Source organism: Argiope bruennichi, chromosome 3 (genome assembly GCF_947563725.1).
Source record: "Argiope bruennichi chromosome 3, qqArgBrue1.1, whole genome shotgun sequence".
In the NCBI taxonomy this organism is placed as follows: Eukaryota; Metazoa; Arthropoda; class Arachnida; order Araneae; family Araneidae; genus Argiope; species Argiope bruennichi.
The window spans coordinates 134,897,089-134,919,491 of NC_079153.1; positions in this window are offsets into that span (position 1 = coordinate 134,897,089).

A 22,403-nucleotide genomic window follows, 5' to 3' on the forward strand; every position below is an offset into this window, starting at 1 on the left:
GATTTTGTATTCGATAAGGTACTTAAAGAGATGCATGATGAAATACTACAGTGTTGTCATCCCCAGATAAATTCAAATTTTTTATTTGAGTTGCATTAACAGGGAATCTGATTTATTTTATCGGTTGTCTCTTAGTTAAATTTCAATTTTCTTTTTCATTCAGTATGTTATTCTCATAATTATCTCAAATATTTCCAAAACAATAAATGAGGGCCTTTTTATCAATGGACTATAAAGACAGTTTCTTAGCAAAAAACGTAGTTGTGGTACTTTTCTGCATAATCATTGAAGTAATTTGTAATTCCTTTTCGAATTTTTTTATTCCTTTTCGAAAAATATCGGTGGTGATGGGAAGTAAGTGGAATGTGGTTATAAATCTCTTCATTCGCCTGAAGCCATGTTCTTCAGTTCCGGGAAGAGATGAAAACCACTCGGCTCTCCCTAAGTGGACAGTTGATTCAAGACTGTTGCGACAGAAGATCTCGTTGAACGAGCAGATAATGAAGCCTTTCGAAACAGACGGAGGATGTTCGAATTCCAGTCAACGAATTTTTTTCAATCTTAGACTAAAGAGGAGCTTCAAGTGAAATGATCGCTCTTTCACCTCATTGGCGGCAACATTTTTTGAAGAGGAGTATAGAAAACCTGCCCCCAGTGATATAACAAACACCTAGACGCACCTGTCAACGCATCGATTATCATAACGTTTGTTAAAAAAAAAAAATCATTTTGTTCTCTACGTTCTCTTCCCATGTTCGTCCCTTTTTCTTTCTTTCTCGTATAGAGGTATATATAAAGTATTGTCAAAAATATTGGACTCGATATTTTGACTATTATTCACATTTTAGACTTTCTTAAATTCGAAAAAACTCATTTTAAAAAGTCTATCTCTGCAACAAGGAACTCAAACGGAAGAAATTTGCTATATCAACTCTACACTGAATATGAATTCTTTGATTATTATCAAATGATGAGCGTAATCTATTCAAATGAAGGCTGACTGCGTGGGAACAGCAAAACGAAAAGACCTAGATGGATAAAATTCGTGGATCGATTTCACATTTATATGAATGCCTATAAAATTGGGAACCAAATCCAAAAAGGCTTTGAATGTTTGTCAGTCTGTACTTTCAGAAGAAAGTAAACGCAATGACTTAAATCTATCAAATTTTGTATGTTATTTTGTGACAAGTGTAATTTAAACATGATTAAAACATATTTGATTTTTGACAGGATAGATTCAGTAAAGATTCTAAATGAACGACAAACGTTAATATTTCATAACTAATTCAAGCCACTGCTTTGCCAATATCTGCTTTTCTCCAGATCCAGAATTTTTTTTCGACAAGTTGGGGATAACATTTTTATTAGTTTTGGGGGAAACTTTCGCTAGTTATGATCTATCATTATTATATAAAAAAAAAAGATCAGTCCTGTTATTACTCTAAAAATTGTTGAGCGGAATTTATAGTAGATTGAAACTTTTTATTTAACGAATTGAGCTGGTTGCAGTGTGCTTTTGATGTCTTACAATAATGCGTGGAAAGATTTACTAGCCATAGCTTCAACATTCATTCATTTGAAACCAATGGTCTCAGTATTAATTCAGTTTTAGTTATCAGTTTAAAATGCCATGGATATACAATAGCAATAATAAAATGCTAAATGTGAACTATTTATAGTTTGTATTTATGAAATATTTTAAGAAATGCATAATTTTGTACATCAAATTTTGGATTCCGCTTTGCTGTTTTAGATTTTGTCATGGTTTTTAAATATTGAAAATATTTGAACAACTTTTTATCTTAACATTTCAAATTAGTTTTTACAAACGCACATGGGAAACTTTTCCACGGATTTATAATGCCATAAAATGATTTAAATAGTAATACTCAAATGCATTCATTTTGTTGCGGCTAATAATTCTATTGGATTAGTTCTATATCTTTCTTACTAGCAAATATTTGTTTCTTTTAAAAGTTGAAGAGAAGAAAATGCAAATATATTGTTTTAAATAGCCTGAGTATCATTTGGAAGATGGTTGAATTGTGTTAATTATTTATTGAATCATCCACTGTCTTAAATTATTTGATATGCATCTTGGATAATGAAAAATAGTTTCTGGAAGATCCTTTGAGGTTTAAAAATGTAAATAACTTCTCAAGGAATAAAAATTGTAAAATCTTCTATTGAAAGAAAATATATCTAATAGCTTAATGCAATTCCAGTATGCAAGTGTAGGTCTTCTAAATTTAGACAAGGAGTGATAATGTAACTAAAGTCTAGCATGGATGTTTTATAAGGAATAAATTAATGCAATATATCTCGTATAAATTTCTAATTGGTTTTTTGGTTGAAAAAAATCAATAATATATTTATGAAATTATAAAATATTCTCATTTTAAGTTTTATTCGTATTGAAACATACTATGGAAACATGAGCTTGCGTTCGCATTTCTTATTTTTAATATAATTATTGTCCTCTGTTAGAGATCAAAATTTATTTCGGTTCTTCTTTCAACAAAAATATTTTCTTCCCTATCTGTAAGCTGCTTTTGCTAATTATCAGTTGATTATTTCGCCATTTCTGAATTCTTATTCCATTGTCGCTGTGTAAACGGATCATTTATTTAATAATGTGTTTTGTAATCTTGTGTTGCTTTAAATAAATTATTTCAATAATATCTGTAATTTCATAAATCTAAATATTTAATGAAGAAAAGAAATCAATCATTTCAGTTCAAGTTAAAAAATTATTAAACATTAAATTTAGACAAATGTTCAATTTAATGCCTGCAAAGAAATAAAATTTCGATCAGCAGGGAAGAGCGATATATTCAGTTGGAATGTTTAATGGATGCGTTTGCTTGAAGTTCCGTGCCATCCAAAATTAAAGGAACCAAAGGCAGCGTTCATTTGAACCAAATCCGACGAACGTAAAAGAATCCGTCGGCGATGTTAAAAGAGCATTTCCATCCAGTGGGTTTATTGAAAAGGCACCGAAACTGGAAAGGAATGCAGCATGCAATAATTACTTCCCACGCTAAAGATAATGATTTCTGTGCCTGGTAGGTAAATTAAATTTCAATTAAATCTCGCAAGAGTTGTTTAGCAAGGGTCTTGCACAGTTCAGAATTTGTGATAAATTTTTGCGGGAATATGCGGTTGCAGAAAGTATAAGGCTAATTTTTCGAATTGCTCATCTGTTACGACTTCGCATGATGAATCGGTAGTTTCGAATTCTGCTGAAGGTTCTCGCATTGTATGTGCTTTCGCTCAGTCAGAAGTTTCGTTTTATTGAAATGACAGTTGCTCTTAATTGTTGGAGTAGAAAAATTGAATCGATTTCGATACGGTGCATAACATAATATCTATGCATGCTGTATGTTTAAAATTTTAATTGTAGACTTGCTACACCATATTTCGAATTAAAGCTGGATGTTCATTTGTTGAATTTTTTTTGTCGACTTTTCATTCTAAAGTTCTGTTGAAAATTGTAATGTCGTGTTTCTGTGGTTGGAGTAATACTATCACTAACTTAATTGCAACGTATCTGCTCCAACCTTTACAGCAATTTAGTTTAGTTGTATTAACGTCCTGTTTTTAAAGCAACATTGATAGTTTCTGATGAATAAAATTCCATTTTGTAAAAATCTTGAGATTTGATATGTTCTGTGCAATCGTTATTCTTTCACTTCAAGAAAGCTTAACTGGGCTATTTTGGGACGGACCTCGCAATTTGGATCTCGGTCAGATGACGAGGAAAACACCTGAGATTCCACCTCCTCTCCAAATTTCCGCACCTCACCAGCGGGAGGACTACAGCAATTTTGCACTTTTTTTTATAATTTTAATATGCAGCAGCCTCTGTTGTTGAAATGAAATTCATACCTGAACCCACAATCTTCATATGAGAATGTTACTTGAAGTGTTTTGTGATCTTCATTTTTTATATATATATAAAAGCGATCTGATTATTTTGTAATGACCCACTGTTACAGTAATTAACTTTTGGGTTAATTTGGTTCCGGAGATAACTAAAGTTTTTACCAAATAGTTTCTGATGAATAAAATTCCATTTTCTAAAAATCTTGAGATTTGATATGTTCTGTGCAATCGTTATTCTTTCTTTCACTACAAGAAAGCTTAACTAATTCAAAAGAAGTTACCATCCAAAGCTGGAAGTCATACAATTTTCCCTCAAAATAAACATAAAAGGAGAAGACATTTTTTTTTTTTCAAAATCTGTTTTATATGCAAATACGAATCGCTTCAGGCGACCAACCGATTCCTCTTAAATGTTGGGTTTATTTAATTTCGGATAAATCTGTTAAATATTGTATGCCATCATTCCACCAAACTGCTTGACGCTTAAAGCCGTTTGTTAGTCTTAAATATGTTGTCTTGAATATACTCTATATGAACCTTTATAATAAAGACCGATGCCTTTAAAAATGTAAGTGTAAGTGTTATCTAATTCTAGTTTCGTTCTTTTGTTTGTCTTATAAACTATGGAGGTGAAATTTGGTTTTTTTCTTTTTTAAGCATTGAACAAAGGAAGAAAATAGTGATATTCAAAATTTAATGAAACATTGAAAACGTTTCGGAATTCAAAGGAATAATACAATCTTTGGTTTAAAATAAGGCTAAAAAATTATCAAAATTTAGGGAAAATTCGCCCGATTTTTAAATTGCTGTAATTAAAAAAGATAATTTTTTAACTTTTAAAATGGTATAAAATTTTTGTGCAATATTATTTTCGGAAGTTTTCGTGGGAAAACGGTACAGTTCAACTTAATTTGATACAATCCACCCTCCAAGGTAAGTTAGTACGTTATAACTATGGCAGTCTTAGGCCAAACATCCTGGATTGTAGAGCGTGAGTGCTCCCCCACACGTGCACATGCAAACGCTTGCACACGGGCGCACTCACTCCTTGGAAAAATCTATTCAGAATCGTATCTTGAATCTTTATACATAAATACAGATACGTAAAAAAACTTACAGATGACAAAATGTTTATTGAAGGATCAGTAAGACATGTAAATGTATTCACATTAAGAAATATTTAAATTTTTAACTATTTCTTTTTTCATCTTCAGGAAGAAGGTTATATTTTTTTGTTAAGTTAGATTCAAGCATCCAAATTTAAAAGAATAATCTAATGCACATCTAAAATAAAGATTATTATGATCTAAAAATACTTGATTTGTTTTAGGTATATTAACATTTAGGTTCATCTGATGGATTGTGCACTGGAAGACGAGACTGGTCTCCCCCTCCGTTTCTTTTTCATTTTCAGAACTTATATGTATGTTTTGACGTTATCCAAAAGTAGAATATATTATTGGATACTGTAAATTAATTTGTTGCATTAAAAAGGAATGGTATAAAGCAGAACATATCATGGATACAAAATATTTAAGGTCATGAAATGAATTGTTTCATGTTTTGAATCTGTTTTCTATTTAAGAACTGAATTCGTATTTCTGAGAGAGTATACAAATTACCCAATCTGGTCTTTCGAATTCTATTGTAAAGCAGATTTCAAAATATTTCAATCCTTTGTTTCTTTACTTTTACTTAATTCACTGCCAACTGGAATGTTCTGTGTTGCCATCTGTAGTCTCATTGTAATAGGTCTTCTCACTGCATAGCACTTTATGCTTAGATTATCAGAATAAATTAGCTCATTGTCCTTCTTTCATTAGTTAATCATATTCGATTCCGTGACTGTTCTACACTTGACGGATTTAAATTCATTTCTTTCAAACAAACTGTAGGATTGTTTCTCACCGCTTTCAGAATTAAGCTTAGTTCACAGAATGACATGTTGTTTTCTGTGAAGAAACTCGTCTTTTTTTATTTATTTGGGTAATCGTTCACTAGGAAGATGACGAAATTAGATTCCATGTAATAAAACCTTTTGTTTTTATGTTTACCTCAAATTTCTGTTTTTTTCGGAAAGCACAAATTCTTGCTCTTGTTTATCGCTTAAATCGCGAAGATAATATTTTTAATGTTGCAAATACAGTCTGAACCTGATTAATGAACTGGAATTCTTGAAATCGGGTCTGGAAATTTTATTTATTAAATCAGGGCTATTCGTTTTGTTGGGTTCCAGAAACAAAAGTAATATATAATATATCCTTTCTTGGCTTTTAAAAATGGTAGAAAACTTGCGTGGTTTAATATTTGATGAAACAATGAAAACAATTTGAATTTCGGGACACCAATGTAATTGTTGGAAATTAAGAGGTTAAAAGAAAAAAAAAAGACAAGGAAGGTTAAACAGGAAAACTTTGCATGGTTATTAAGTTATAATTATTTTATTTGTTTTGAGTCGATGGAAAAATCATTTTTGTGCAGTAATATTTTTGAAAGTTATCGCAAAAAAACATTACTTCAAATTTATCATTAATTAAAAATTCACAATATTCCGAAGTGCACATTCTTACGCTCTAATGTGTATAAATATGTACCAGATTCGATAGCTGTACGTTAAAGAGTATGCTTTAGGAACTTGAGTACGTACCGCGCATGCACTCATTTAATATATAACCCAACATATATTTATTTGGATCATTATTAGTAGAGATGTTATTTAATGCCAGTTATTTATCAGGATGGTTTGACATTCACATGAATTAAATGGATCACTTCAAAAGCTTTCAATAGATTCATTTTTAAATATATATTTGATTTAAATGAAAAAAAAAACTTTATCGGATTATAAAATATGAGTTCTAAGATATCAAGCAATCGCTGCATCTAATTTGAATAATGAAATAAACTCCAAGTCGCATTTGATCATATATCCGTATTAATATGTGAATGAAACATCCAATAAGATCATATATCCGTACTCCATTTGTATGAAAAGCTTCCAGTTCTATATAATTATTAAATAATGCAGAACTACTCACGTTGCTTGAATAATAAATTAAAGTACTTTCGTAAGTGGATTTCTATTCAGATACTCGGAACTCTCATGATTTAGATGCAGGGATTAGGAATGCTGCGAACCGAGTTCGTGACCGAGACTAAACAAGTTACTCGGAGGCGCCAGAAGTAGACGAGAACTTAATTCGAAGCTTACATCCTCATACGCATGCGTTCCCTCGGCATTTAGTAGGTGAAAACTGCGAATATCAACACGCTATTTGAGTGGTACTCCTGCCTTCCTCATTATTTAGTAGAATTTTAAAGCGCATAACATGCCAAACAAAAAGAAATGGATGCCAATCATTTTTAAATTAATTTTTCTATTTAAGTTATCTAGGTCATACTGAAAAGTATGATTAACATATCAACAGGAAATTAAAGAAAAATGGAATCGTATAGCTTCATATATTCTTGAGGTTTGGAAATGATCCTGATTAAAAATGAAATTCATAAAAAAAAGTTCTTATATGAGAAACGGAAGTGATTGCTATTTTGTCAGTATTTTCTATTTGTAATGGAGAAAAAATTGTAAAAACTTCATGTGCAAAAAAATGGAAAATTTTACTTTCAAGGACGGTATATTTTTTAATGAAATTTAAAACAAATTTACAGTGTAACTTTTCCCCTGGAAAATGGATCTCGGGATTATTGGTGAACAGTCTTTGTTGTACATTATTTTCAGGTACTTTTCCATTATATTGGCGCAAATTTCGTCAAGCAGATTTTTTGGCGACAACACACAGTCGCCGGGACAAATCGCACCAAGCAAAAGGTTACTAGTGACGATATTCCGTTTGGCGTTGATTGCATCGTTATTGGCGACTTTATCGCCTGCGCTGGTATTATGGAAAACGTACCTGTTTTCATTAATAGTCTAAGAAATTATAAATATGCTCTCTTTATATACGCAACCGAACGCAGTTTTTTCCCAACATATTAATGAAATAAGACAACATATTAAGTATAAATTTGGTTCAGTAAATATCATTTAGAAATAATATATTATTTATCTAGTTCAGAAGAACAACATATTAAGTATAAATTTGGTTCAGTAAATATCATTTAGAAATAATATATTATTTATCTAGTTCAGAAGAACAACATATTAAGTATAAATTTGGTTCAGTAAATATCATTTAGAAATAATATATTATTTATCTAGTTCAGAAGAACAACATATTAAGTATAAATTTGGTTCAGTAAATATCATTTAGAAATAATATATTATCTATCTAGTTCAGAAGAACAACATATTAAGTATAAATTTGGTTCAGTAAATATCATTTAGAAATAATATATTATCTATCTAGTTCAGAAGAACAACATATTAAGTATAAATTTGGTTCAGTAAATATCATTTAGAAATAATATATTATCTATCTAGTTCAGAAGAAAACAATTTCTTTTTAAATCTAACATATTAACAGATATTTTAAATCGGGCACATTCTTCTATGAATTTTTGTACTATACTGAAAAAAAGTCGAAATCCAGATTCGCCTTATGAATAGTTTCGGATTATGTGAATCGTACAAGAATTTTTATGTGCAGGTAAAATACATCTAAAAAGTTTGGGAAGTGTTGCTTCATAAAAGTGAACTGCAGATCCGTTATATAGGATTCCTGACATATTCGATTTAAATCAAAAGGCAGGTGGGAAAAGAATGTCGCACCTTTCATAAATATGGAGATCGCGAATAAAGGCAAGATAAATCGCAGGCTGATATGTTCTCCCCAAAGAAAAGATATTGCGATGCTTTGGAAGTCGTAGATTCGTTACAGTAAAACACGTTTATAAATCTTAACTTTCGCTTTATATTCCTGTAACCTTGTATGTTATGATATGATTTGCCCACTATTTCCTAATTAAACGACGGTCTAAGAAAGACGCATGCGATGTTGTTGGATTGAGTGGTGACGAGGAGGTTAAGTCATTTATAATTAATCATAATTCACTTCATTTTTTTTACACATCAGTAAATACAAATTCATTTGAATTGCGAATTTTTTAACATTATGCCAGATTTTTACTTCTCTAAATGGTTATGTTTCAGATTTGGTTTTTGAAATATGACAGAAATGCAAAATATTTATTCCAAAAACTATTCTTACGTATATTATTAAATGAGATGCGAGGGATAAATGCTTATTTTTTTAAAAAAATTTAAGTGATTGGGGTAGAGTTTCATATCACGCTAGTTCTTCTGTTATTTAGTTCATTTTTCATTAGTTTAAATATAGTAAATTTTGAAAAATTTAAATAGGAAGATTTTGTAGAATTCATTAAATCGAATTAAAGTACCTTCCCCCCCCTTTGTTATCTTATTACTTATTTTATTCAAAACTATTCTGAATTTAATGTGATTTAATATTAACATTCACAAACTACTAGGTGATTTGACGAATTCTAATGAAGACTAACACTCATAGCAAAAAAATAATTAAAAATGATGAAATAATAAGTTCCATTGGCGACCGTCTGTTTCATTTGAGTGACAATCATTTAAAATTTCAGCTATGTAAGTAAATGTTTGCAATTTACGAATTCTGAGACGTTGGCATGTCAACAGTATTTATGCAGATGCATTATCGAAATGTTTTCCCGGTTTTGTCTTGATGCTGTTACTGTCCATATGGATAAAAAAAATTTAGTTGTCAGTGTGTGCGTATAGGTCAAGAGCAAAGTAATAGTAAATAAAAATGTCATCTGTTAATTAATTGTTTGTACATTTTCTTTTCTGCAACACGTGCACCTGATTAATTAGCCCAGTTTAGTATCTGAATAACATTAAATATGTATTCAGTTTTTTTTATAATGCTTCATTATTTCGTAGTTATAATTCCAAAAAATGAAGGATAAGTAAGATGTAGTGATTAATCTATTCTTCATGTTTTCTAATGAAATGTTCATTGATACTTTAAGACTGAAGACAGCTCCTTTCAGCAAACGTAAATTTAAAAAAAAATTAATTTTGGATTTAAAATTGATATTTGGCAAGAAAAAATTTCTATAAATGTAAATTTATAAAAGAAAGAGAATGTTTCAGGGCCAAGTCTGTCTTCAGCAAATATTTTTTACAATAATTTTTTTTAAATTTTTACAGCGAAAAACAGGAAAAAGAAATTAAAATTGTTATTCATTTGCTAATATTGATAATCTGAAAAGTAATTCATACTATCAGAGACCGCGTTTTCATTTCTTTGAGAACTTCTAACGAGATTTGAATTTATACTAAAACGAGTAAAATGATTCTTAGTTGAACCACTTTAACTTTTTTTACATCAATTTTGATCGTGTCACATCTGGCAAAAGAAGATATGCGATAGCGATAATTTTTCATTCTTTCGTTATTCATTGGTGGGGCTTTGAGTTTTCTGAAAGACGAAAATCTTTTTCTTTTAATGTCGGAAAGGATTTTTCTTATTTCTGAACGTAGGTACTCTTAAGTACTTGAAAGGCGAATCTTAGGGAGTCGAATTGCTTTGACATATTATTTAATTGGAAACATATTTTCAGCACCTTTTTTATTAAAATTTTAAAAAACAACGCTTCAATTCACAATATGGTTGGAAATCGACTGAAAAAAAATCTGAATTGTAATGAAAGCAAAATAAAATGCAGAAAAATTTGCAGAAATATTGTTTTATTCTAATATGAAAAACATTTGATATGTAACAGTATTTAATATGCTACAAAGTTTAATTGTAGACCAGTGAATTCTAAATGAATGATTATTTTTGATTATCTGATAGTTTTCAACAGATTTTATTCCCCAATACTAGTTGCACTTGTGGATTCTGAACAGCACCATCTGAGATGATTGAATATCTTTGAGAATTGTCATTTTAGAAACAACAGCAAATAAAACAGAAATGCGAAATACCTAGAATACAAGATATACGTATTTATTAAAAAAAGATAAGGATTGAAATGCTGTGCAGCCACCCTACTGCCCAACTTTCGAATTCAGTGTACAATAAATAGTAAGTAGTATGGATATTAATTTATGGATATCACTGTATCCTTAACAAATCAAGAGAATAAAAAAATAGGATTGATAGTAATGTTAGTCAAATTAAAGCAATTCTTAAGTTACTTGTCTAATTTTATTTTGAATACAAGATTTATTACTATTTTTTTATCAAAGTACTTATTATCATACAAAATAATACTAAATAATCGACCTCTTTGTACAAAGTTATCAAATATCAAGCTTATATTTTTATTCAGTTTTACAGTGATTGTCAGCGAGGAATTTTCTCTTGTTAAATATTTTATTTGTATTTCCATTGACCACGTTTGAAACAGCAGTTTAAATGAATCCATTGATAAACAAGCTGTTCTAATCTATTTTACTAGGATGATTTTTATTTCACGCTATTGAACTTTCATTCCTAAAGTTTTCAAAATATTAATGCATGATTTTCACTTCTGATATTAAGTTCTAATTCTGAAGCTCCTCAAGAGACATCTAGAATTAGGTTCTTGATTTCTTACTGATATCAAATAACAAGGACAAAAATGTGCCGGTTCTTGGGACAAATCTTTAGTGAGTCTAGAAATGTTAGAAAACAATGCGAGATTATACTTGCACTTAGTGCATTATAAATAACATCATGAAACGACAGGAAAGTCAAATGTTTAAACTGTGCTTTAATTATTTTATCAAGACTATACAACTAGTCTGCCTTGTTTTGATAATTCCAAAGTATATACACTTAAGCAGGAAGGCGTATCTTTAGAAATTTGAATAATTTTAAATTTCAGTATTTCTCTAAATAGCTTAAATATGCCTTTGGACGTTATTTCATAGCCTGGAATCACTTCGTGGACTGCGTTTACTTTCGTACTGAAGGATGAATAATTCTATTTTCAAAGTTAAATCATTTTTATTCATTGCACCACTTATAACATGCAATATAATAATTGATTTTTTAAAATACAGCACTTGTATTTTTTTGATGCAAAATAATTATTTTATGTGAAAATAACTATTTCCCAATATTAATTTTGGAATTAAATTTTTTAAATTCATTTTCTTTATAGAATAAACATCTCCATTTATTCCCTTTCTGAAATTTACATATTTATGATCGTAAGATGAATTTTCGAATTAAATTATATACAGGATAAAATGATAAATGAAAAGTATCATTGATTCTATGCGAATATTAACTAATTTTTCTTCTAAATTCATGATTTAAAGAAGATGTAATATTTTAAAGCATTTATTTTTTGTGAAGATTAATATTTCAACAGAAATACATTAGATTTGCATTAGTTAACTCTTCATTTACAAGCGTTGTGGCACTTCGGAATATTATCCTAATTAAGTATTCGATTGTTCAGTTTATCATCTTTCAAAGCCCTTTTAATGAGACATCAGCAATCTTGTCCACGCCTCTAATTCATTTCAAATCATTACTCTTTAAGCCATTTAATCATTTAATCAGTGCCTGCTTCGCAAGACCTTCAACGGTAGGAATTTTATTCTGGTTTGTAAATTTGACCTCCCTCATTAGAGTTTGGACTCGAAAGTGGGCCCTTTGTTGTCAGGATTATCTTATTGGTTCAAGAGAAGATCAAATTTCGAATGACGCGCATAAAATGAGACTTACGAATAGAAAATAATTGGTTACTTTTCTAAGGTGACTCTTCTCATTTTCTTTGAGTACCTGATATGCCATCTACTCGTGTGGCTTCTTGTCTCCTTGCGTTTTGCTATATATAGTTATATATATTTTGATAATTAACTTTCCTTTAAAATCTATTAAAATCCATACGTTTCCTATTTTCACCTATGCACTCAGAATGACATGGCTTTGAGATCTATAAGCATGAAAATTGTCTTAAAAATTTATAAGAGCAATAAAAATATTTTTATTTCGGCAAATCACGAGATTTCAACATCTTTTCTTCTTGCCTTTCTTCTGAAAAAAGTGTTTGTAAAATAATTTGAGCTAGTGCGTATTTACTGTAAACGTTTTATATAATTATAAAAATATATATATAAATTCAAATATTACTATTAAATTCTGTGAATCACTTTACGTTATTCATAATGTGTTGAAAATAATTTTGAATTATGACAGTTTTTTGTAGTGAAATGTATAATGGAAGCTACAAATCTAAAGTTCTTAACATTATTCCTCTTAAATTTTTTTTTCAATTATTTTCTCAAATAATAAAATCTTGTAAGTTAAAATGTTTGAAAGTTTGTAAGCTAAAGCGTTTGATCAAAGACCTGTAATAATTTTTTGTGTTTTTAAAAGATGTTGCTTAATCTTTAAAGCGGGGGAGAAATCTGATCTTTAAAGCATAAAATTAGGAAAGGCAATTCCGACTTTATCACGATTTCAGTAAAAATAGTTTTAACAGCTCCCTTATTTCCGGGATGTCAAAAAGGGAAGTGCATTTAAAATTTGACCTACATACATGGTATATGAAATTGAAACGTATAATTGTTCAAAAGAAATCATTCTTTTAATCAAAGACAGTTTTATATTTAAGAAACATAGGATTCATATTGTATAGAAACAGAAATGTGAGATCTGTAGTTGCCCCTTTTCACCTTTAAATTTGCTGCGAACAGTGTGCAAGTCATTTCTAATTGATGTAAAAAGTAAGAAACAGTTGGGTAAGCGAACGCTTCTCTTATTTATTTGAATTATTCTCGTTATTGTGAATTGTTTTAAATAATCATTCTGTATGAAGATACACTTTTTTCTTCATTCATGTCAAATCTTAGGATATCAAATCTCGTAGACCGCAGAATAATAAATCCTCTCAAATAAAAATGTCAGTTTTGAATCGAAAGGTATGAGAAGCAAGTGAGAAAAATACGATAGGTCGAAATACTTATGAGTCATTTTTTTTTATTCCCTAAGAAAATTCTTAGTAATTACTTTAAAAAACTATAATGCCGTTTTGAAAATTAATATTAACGAACTCAAGTAGTGAGAGTAAGATAAATTCAGTAATTTGTTTTATGAAAAACCTAGACATCTTTTGAAATATTGTGTAAAATGTTATTAAAAATGAATGATGGACAGGAGTAAGATGGATGGATAAAAATGAAGTGAAAAGAAGAAAGACTGAATGAATAATTACCTAGAAAGAATTTGAATTATCATTTGGAATCATTTAAACTTAATGAAAGATTATTGTGCGAGGAGTCTTCACATTCAGACATCAGGGGCCGGGGAATACTAGACATATATTTTGCACTAAAAAATTGTGAGGTCATTGAACTGCTGAAAATCGTAAATCTTTTTCTGTGATTAAAATAGTTTTTTTTCATTAATGCAGCTTCTTCAACACGATCGTGACAGTAGAAGTGAAAATGAACATTTGAAATGTGCCTCCATTCTTAAGATATGCGGAAGTAATATTTCTAAGATGGAAAATAAGTTAACCACCTCATCTATACAAATAAAAAAGAAATTCTTCAAGGCTTAGTGAATTCTAGCTTACCTACATCTCTTCCCTCTGTTTCATCAATCTCCTAATGAAAGTGATTACCGCGCACCATGCTGATCTAGCCCGAGTTTTAAGAACACAAGTTCAGATGCCGTTATAAGAAATAAACTTTTAGAAAAAAAGTTAAAAAAATATTTCTTTTATGTAGATAAAATTTTTAATACGCGATATTTTATATTTCTTTGGTTTTCTATTTCTTGATGAAAAATTGATACGCGGTGTAAAAATTGGCGAGCTTCTTTCTCATCTTATTGGTGTATGCTACTAACATTTTCCACTTTTTAAGCCATCAGAAACGGCTGTCTCCATGAGCATAAGGATGTGTGGACGAATGTAACTTCCCTGTCTCAGTTACGCATCGTAGAGTATATTGATTTTTTTTTCTTTGTAAACGACTCTAGGGCTATTATAGAAACCTTTTATCAAGCCAAGCAGCATGTGCAAAGCTAGTAGACGATTTTTTCTTTTCTGTTATTAGTAATGGATTAAATATTTTTCACTTTCCAATGTAAATTTTTTAAATAAGATATTGCTTTTTTGCTTAGTACAAATTGTTGACTGAATATCCCACTCATTTGTAAATCAATTTTAATTTGATATGTCCATACTTAATGACGCATGAAAAAGGTTAGAATTTTAGAGTCTCAACGAATATATTCAAGATATTTAAGATATGTATTCAAGACATGTTTCCTAGTTATAATAAATATTTCCCTCTGAGTTACAGAATATTTGAGTGGAATAAGGGGATGCTGCTTCTAAATATACCACTATACTATCTTAAGGATGAGTCGATGGATATAAATAAGATAAAAGATCATTTTCTGTCTTGAGAATAGAAAACAGCATATTTTTATTTAAATAAGAACAGACATTGCTCGAGGTGAGTACGAAACGAAATAACGAGAACCCTTTGGAATAAATCCCATTCACTAACTTTGGATGCATGTAACGTTCCCTCAGTCTCATACTAAAGTGATAATTTGGTGCTTCTTGAGATAGAATCTCTATTGGAATTCATTGTATTCATGCAGTTATCTACTGTAAAGCATCACATGCAATGAATCTTTTATCTTCCTAATCATCTTATCTTCTGGTACTGAACTTATCCCTCCTTTTCAAGATTCCTCCCCAAAAAAAGTTTGACCATGCAGGAATAGCGCCCATTTACATGATTACTTTGTTCCCTCCGAAACACAGGAATAACAAATAACACTGACATTTTCTTTACGCCTAGCAAGCATATGAAAAGTTTCTTCTAACAAGAATTGCGGCATATGTGTGGGACCCAGGGTTAAATTCTGACCACTAGTTTGAACCTAATTAAAGGTAATAAGTGATATGAACATGGGGCTGACAAATCCATTTCTTCACACATACATAGTGGAATTTATTAGAATTAGCAGATTTACAAAATACCATTGCTCAAAGAAATAAAAATTTTAATTAAAATTCAACTTCCCTAGAATAACTCATTTCACAGCAAATTTCTATTGCATTTTAATAATGAGAAACAAGTCGGAAAATAATGTAGATAGTCAGAATGGCAATTTTTATGCATACTATTTAGTGTCATAGGTTCTATTCGAAATTAGCTATAAAACTCTTGTCATAGAGTTGAATGGAGTTTTAGCAATAGTAAAATTAGTCCAAAAACATACCGTCATTACGAAGTCCTCTTCGGCCACTGGACTCGGAAGATCGTTAAATGTTAATATTGTGGATTCTATTGGTCAAATTGGTTAAGAACTATAAACTAGAACATGATGATTTCCACAAACATTTTCATAATACATTTAAAAAAATTAGCTTTCTTTAGGAATCTTAACTGTTATTTGTATTCCGTAGGTTAGAAAGGCGATCATTCATTTTTCGTATAACTATTTAACTGTCATAGCAGATATTAACTTCTGTCGAATTTTATTAATTTTAAAAGTAGATGTTTGTAAGGAAGTGACGGACCGATTACCACTGATCAAGTGATTATCACTAGTAGTGAATTCTAATAAGGTATACAAGTAAATGATTTTATTATTGGATTATTTTAAGCTTTAAGGTGTTGCTTTCGCATCCATCATGCTACTTTTTAAGATACTGTCCACCTCATTTAAATTTGAAGGTTTTTAACATTTTAATAATACATATTTTGTCAGAAGTATTGAAATTCTTTTGATAAAATGGGGTTTGGCAATATTAGAATTTAATATTTAATGCAGTCTTAATTTAAAAACTCGAGTTAATACTATTTATTATAGTTTTTACTTCAAAATTCTGCATTGCTTTTAAAGATTTCAGTAATTTTAAAAGAATTTTAAGCTGCTTTTTTTTGAAAAAATAGTAATTTAAATATTACTGAATTATGCCCTTATTTTAACAAGTAAAATTCGACTTTTCCCCTGATATATATATATACTCAAGAATTGTGACCTAAATATATTAGACATTTAAAAACGAAAAAAATCTGTCATTTTTTCCTCCTTTTTGATTTCTTTTTTTTAATCTGAATCTTTTTCTTTAAAGTTTTCAAGTATTGACTGTAAATAAGAAAATGAAAAATTTTAGGCATCTTAAGATAGAAAAGCTTTTTCAGATTCTTAGATGAAAAATAAAGTAAGAAAGAATGAGATAAATTGGAAGAATGTTTTCCTGAAGAGTAAATAACTTTCAAATGACTTCTTTGTAAATAAATGTTTCCTCACTACTTTTTTTTCTTGGATGGCAACGCGAGACACAATTAAAATAATGGTTCTTCTGCTGATAGTGAAAAAGTCGTAATCTTTTTTTTTTCAAAGAAGTTTTTTCTTTTCAAATTCTATTCATGGAACTCGAATTTACACCGAATATAAAATGGTGATATTAGGCTGAACATTTTTTTTCAGCGATTTCCAAGTCGAAAATATCCGCTTTCCTTCTGTCAAAATGGAAGTGTGATCTCTATTCATTTTTTTCCTATTCATTTATTTAAAACGCTTTGGGTTTGTATGAGCAGGAAATCTTTTTCCGGATGGAATCGTGTATTGCAATGGTTTTCTTAGAAATGTGAATGCTACCATAACCAGAACTACAACTGATATCACTATATCGGTAATATATCTTTGCAAATCGAATGCCATTGTTGCTCCATGATATGTAAGCGAATGTTTACCTGAGAGACCAGCATAAATGGGATGTGTTGGATTTAAAGACAATGTATAACAATACAGAATTTTTAACAGGCGGGAAAAACAATTTGAGTTTCTCTTAAGACAAAAATCTGTATCCATTTTATTCTTGGAGATGTTTGTTTATTGATTATTTTTATAATGGTTATGTATTATACATTCTAAATTAATATATATCATTGTGATTAAAAAAAATCTGTTTAAACTATTAAGAAATCTTGAGTTATACAGAAATTTATCTGGTATCTGGATATATGCGAAATCATCGGCGAATCCTAAAATTCACCGAAATGATGCTATATAATTCACAAATTATATATCTGAAGTCAGTTCATCCAAATTCAGTTGCAAATTCAGAGATTCGATTCTGTGCACCACAGAAAATACATATTTATGCATTTAGAAGTTGCTCAAGCATTTAGATAAACGTATTGGACGAATTATTATTATAACGAACGAACGAATATTTCTTATATATAATCTTTATTACTATTTACGAATATTTATATATTTATATTAACGTATTGGACGAATATTTATTATAATCATGCATAAAAATGTTTTTATAATGCCAATTAACTGCAAAAACCTTGAAAAAGTCAGGATTAGAAGAATATATGTGAATATCAATTTTTGGAAAAATTGAAAAGCTGTTTAGTTAATGAAATTTTAATAATTTTCAATATTCATCAGTGAAAAATAATGGGAATATTTTTTTCCTCACATGGATTCTTTTCGAAACTATCCGTAGTGTAATAGACCGTTATATAGAAGTAATTCTTGAAGAAAAAAATGTGAACACTGGACTATGTGGTTATTGATTTCCTGTTAAAATTTGTATTGAACTGAATTTATTGTAAGACTTGACAAAATTAGGCTATCTTAAAATCTGAGGTGTCTTATTATACCCTCAAAAGTTTTGACGTATGCATACAAAACTTAATTAAATTTTATTGAATAGTTTTTGATGTGCCCTGTTCTCTGTGAATCAATTGTGAAACATTCATTCTGCAAAAACTGCATTGCAAAAATCTACTGGCTCACTAGTTTATCTAAAAACATTAACACAGGCAAGTAAGAGTTTTTTTTTTTTTTTAACACAGTTGCCTGAAATCAGCAAACTGAGCAAATAAGTAGAATATTAATATTTTAAATATTTATAATAGTATTGTGTATTTTTTCAATAAAATTATCCTAAGATCAACCTCTTCTAGTATAAAATATCACTAATTCCGATTTCGTTTTGATAGGTTGTATGTTATTGAAGCTACTGTATTTAGTTCCATGTTACATAAATTAAAAGTTAAAAAAAACTATTTTAGAACATACCAATTTTGTCTTTTATTGCTATATCTTGAATTAAAATCGAATTTTTCAGGAAAAGGCTCCTTTTCTACCTATCGGATACCTATTTAATGTAATTTGTAAAACTTTTTTCCTCCCAATCTTAGTTATACTTAGTTCAAAATTAATTGCTAGTTCAAAAGTTTTTCAATCCAGTTTGAACTTGGCCAACTTTTAATAGTATTCCAGATTTTTTTTTCCTTTTCCAACAGTTTTTCTGTTTGGAAGTTATTTCGGTAATTTTTATCAATTCACTTTGAGCTAGATAAAAACAAAATATAATTTTGAGTTCGAACTAATAAAATGGGTTACTAGCAAAAATTTAAAGCAACTAGGTAATTCTCGGTTTTTCTAACAAATTTCTTTTCTTATTGGGAAAATCAAGTATTTTCTGTCGAGAACTAGATTAAATCTTGTTAGTGATAATGCTTTGCATATTGTTCAATTAATATGATAGAATAATGGTTGGAGTTAAGTAAGCCCTACACGTGTACTGAACTTTTGCGATACTTTGATCCAGTGAAAATTCTGAAATATCGTTAATAAAAATGAAATCCGCTCATTTTTTCCCCCTGAGATGTCAGAAATTGATGAAGTCGCCAGTTAAGTTATAAAAGAAAGGGCGAATCTTGTCATTGGTATTTACCTTTAGAATTTTATAGTAATGATGCCAGTAAGCTGTTCTGGAAGTTGTCTCTGAACCATATTAAGCAGAAGAAAATGACTATTGTACATTTCACTGGTCTCTTTTCCTCTGAAAAAGGAAACTAATTTTATAGAAAATAGAATGCAAAGAGGAATGCAGACTGGGCACAAAGTAAGGAATAGAAATATTAACCTGAGAGGAAAATGATGATGGATGGAATGAGAGGAAATGAGATTGGATGAGTTTTTTTTAAATACTATATTTAAAGACATTAAAATTAAAATAAAATAAATTGTGGAGAGTTCTGAAAATTGTTTTCGTTCTTCTCGTGAACAGGCATGTTTCAAAGAGGATTCGACATTAATTAAAATATTGAAGTGGGGAATTTGAATGAAAAATACCATTTTTCACCACATGTAATTTATGACAACAAACAGTAATCTGGTAGAATCTAGTCGGTGAATATTGTAGAAGAATTCAGAATGTTAGCAATATCATTCCAATCAAAATATCGCCTATTTTTGAAGAAATAGTTGTCAGTGTAATTAAAAAAAAAAAAAGATCGATCTCTTGATGGTAAAAGAAATTTTCCTTAGAAAAGAAAATTGCTGAAATTGAGTACAAACGAATGCACTTGTTGGAAGGCTAGAAACTTGAAGCTACCAACAAAATCTAATGACCTGGAAGGAAGTTATTAATGAAAACATGGAATGAATTGAAACTGTTGGGAAAAATCTTTAGAAAGAAAAATAAATTTTTTTATTTACATATTTAATAAAATTAGCATGATTTTTATATTCTAGTTTTGATTTACTTATTTTTAACCTTTTTGAAGGAATTGGAATGTTAATGATTTAGTCGTATAATCTTTTTTTTCCTTATACCACGAACTGTTGAATAATTAAATAATTTAAGATATGCGATGAAAGTCTGTCAATATGATTTTCAAATGAAAATTGCATAAAATATTTTTTTTTAAATTACTTTTAATGTAGGCCAAAAATATCCTGATTCCTTTATATAAATAAATCACTTGCTCAGTTAATGCCCAATTTAATTTAACATTTTTAATATTTAACATTTTAAATTTCTTAGTTTCAATATTGTTCAAAATTATTAAGGAATTCCTGTTAGTGTTTTGTTTATATAAGATTTGTCACTTAGTTCATACGCAATTTATTTCATCGAATTCATAGTTCTATCATAAAAAAAAAATACCACGTTAAGACTGGTACGTATTATTTTTCTAAAAGTGTTTGAAGACTTATAAACTGCTTATTTTTATGATAAAATTATTCTGCACACCATTTATGATATAATATATGTAGATGTTAGTAATTGTACATAATAAGAGCTGAGGTGCTTAAAAAGATGTCTAAAAGTATAGAAGTAAAAAAAAAAAAAGTAACTACGCCAACTAAAATTTAGTGCCTTTACTTTTTAGACTTTTTTTTATCGCTTTCATCTAACTTGCAGGTTCAAAGTTTTCTTATGTCAATCTTTATGTTTAAATTAATCTTTAATGCAACTCGATTATAATACCTTTAGATTGCTTGCTGCGTTTGCTAATTTTAAGAAATTTCTTGATTGAAAGTTATTAAAACTAAATTTTAATATCTAAACTAAAATTTGGTAATTTTTTAGCAAGAATATTATGTAAATGCTTGAATATAAGTCTTGAAAATCTTAATTTATAATGAATACAAAGAATTAATGAGTTCGTAATAAAATTTCTGAATGAATGTTCCAAAAATATTTTGCGGACTCAATTATATTTTGAAATTTTAATTAAATATTTGAACTTCTAGATGAAAATTCCTGTAAAAATATTCCATGCCAAAATTTCTTAAGAATTTCTTCAGACTGAAACAAATAATATTTTCCAAAGGTTGCCGAGCATTCAAAATCAAAAATATAGTTTTAATTAGCTATTTCGTATGACGGAAATTTCATGAACTAGATTTAATCGCTTTTAATGAACAACTGAAGTGTAAGTAAAATTTTCCAACTGAAAAGCCTTTAAATAGTTGCTCATTCTCAAGTAGTTTCAAATATATTTAGTTCAAGGCACTTTCATCCTTCAAAGAGATCTAACCGAATTTGAATTATTGTTTGAGAAGATTTCGCCTCGCTTTGAGAAGTTCTTAGAAAAGTTGCTTTTATTTTATAATTAAAGTTTATATTTGATCAATTATCGAAGTTTTTGGGGCATGATGGGGAGGTAAGATACCATGAAATACGTTTTGTCGCAATATATTTTGAAATTTTGTTTGTTCTTAGATTATTTTCAAATTTCAACGATAAGTGTAAATGAACAGTAGCATTCGATGGCAACATTGTTTAAGCTGCAAGTGTTTTTATTTTGATTTTTAAATTTAATTTTGCTCTGAAAGAGACATTGTGAGCACTTTTTATTCTTAAAAGAAACATAATTATTTTTTTGAGCTAGCATTTTCTTCAATTTTATTGGCAACGATATTATTTCTTATAAATGCACATTACAAGAATTCAAAACATTCTAAAATAACACAGAATCTTCAAATTAGTTATTCAATTAAAGAAAAATCTTTTTTATAATATTTAAAATTTTTTAAATATTCCATTTGGATCGTCGCTAGAGATCCCCACCTCCCCATTTTTTAAATAAAAGGAAAATGAAATTTACTGATGCTGCAATTCATTTTTTATATTAGTTTACAAACAAAATGGATATTAATAGAATACTCCTTGTCATTCTGCATACATAATATTAATACATGTTAAAATGCTTTATTTATTAAAAAATATATTAAATAGTTTATTTTTAAATATTCATTATTAATTTAATA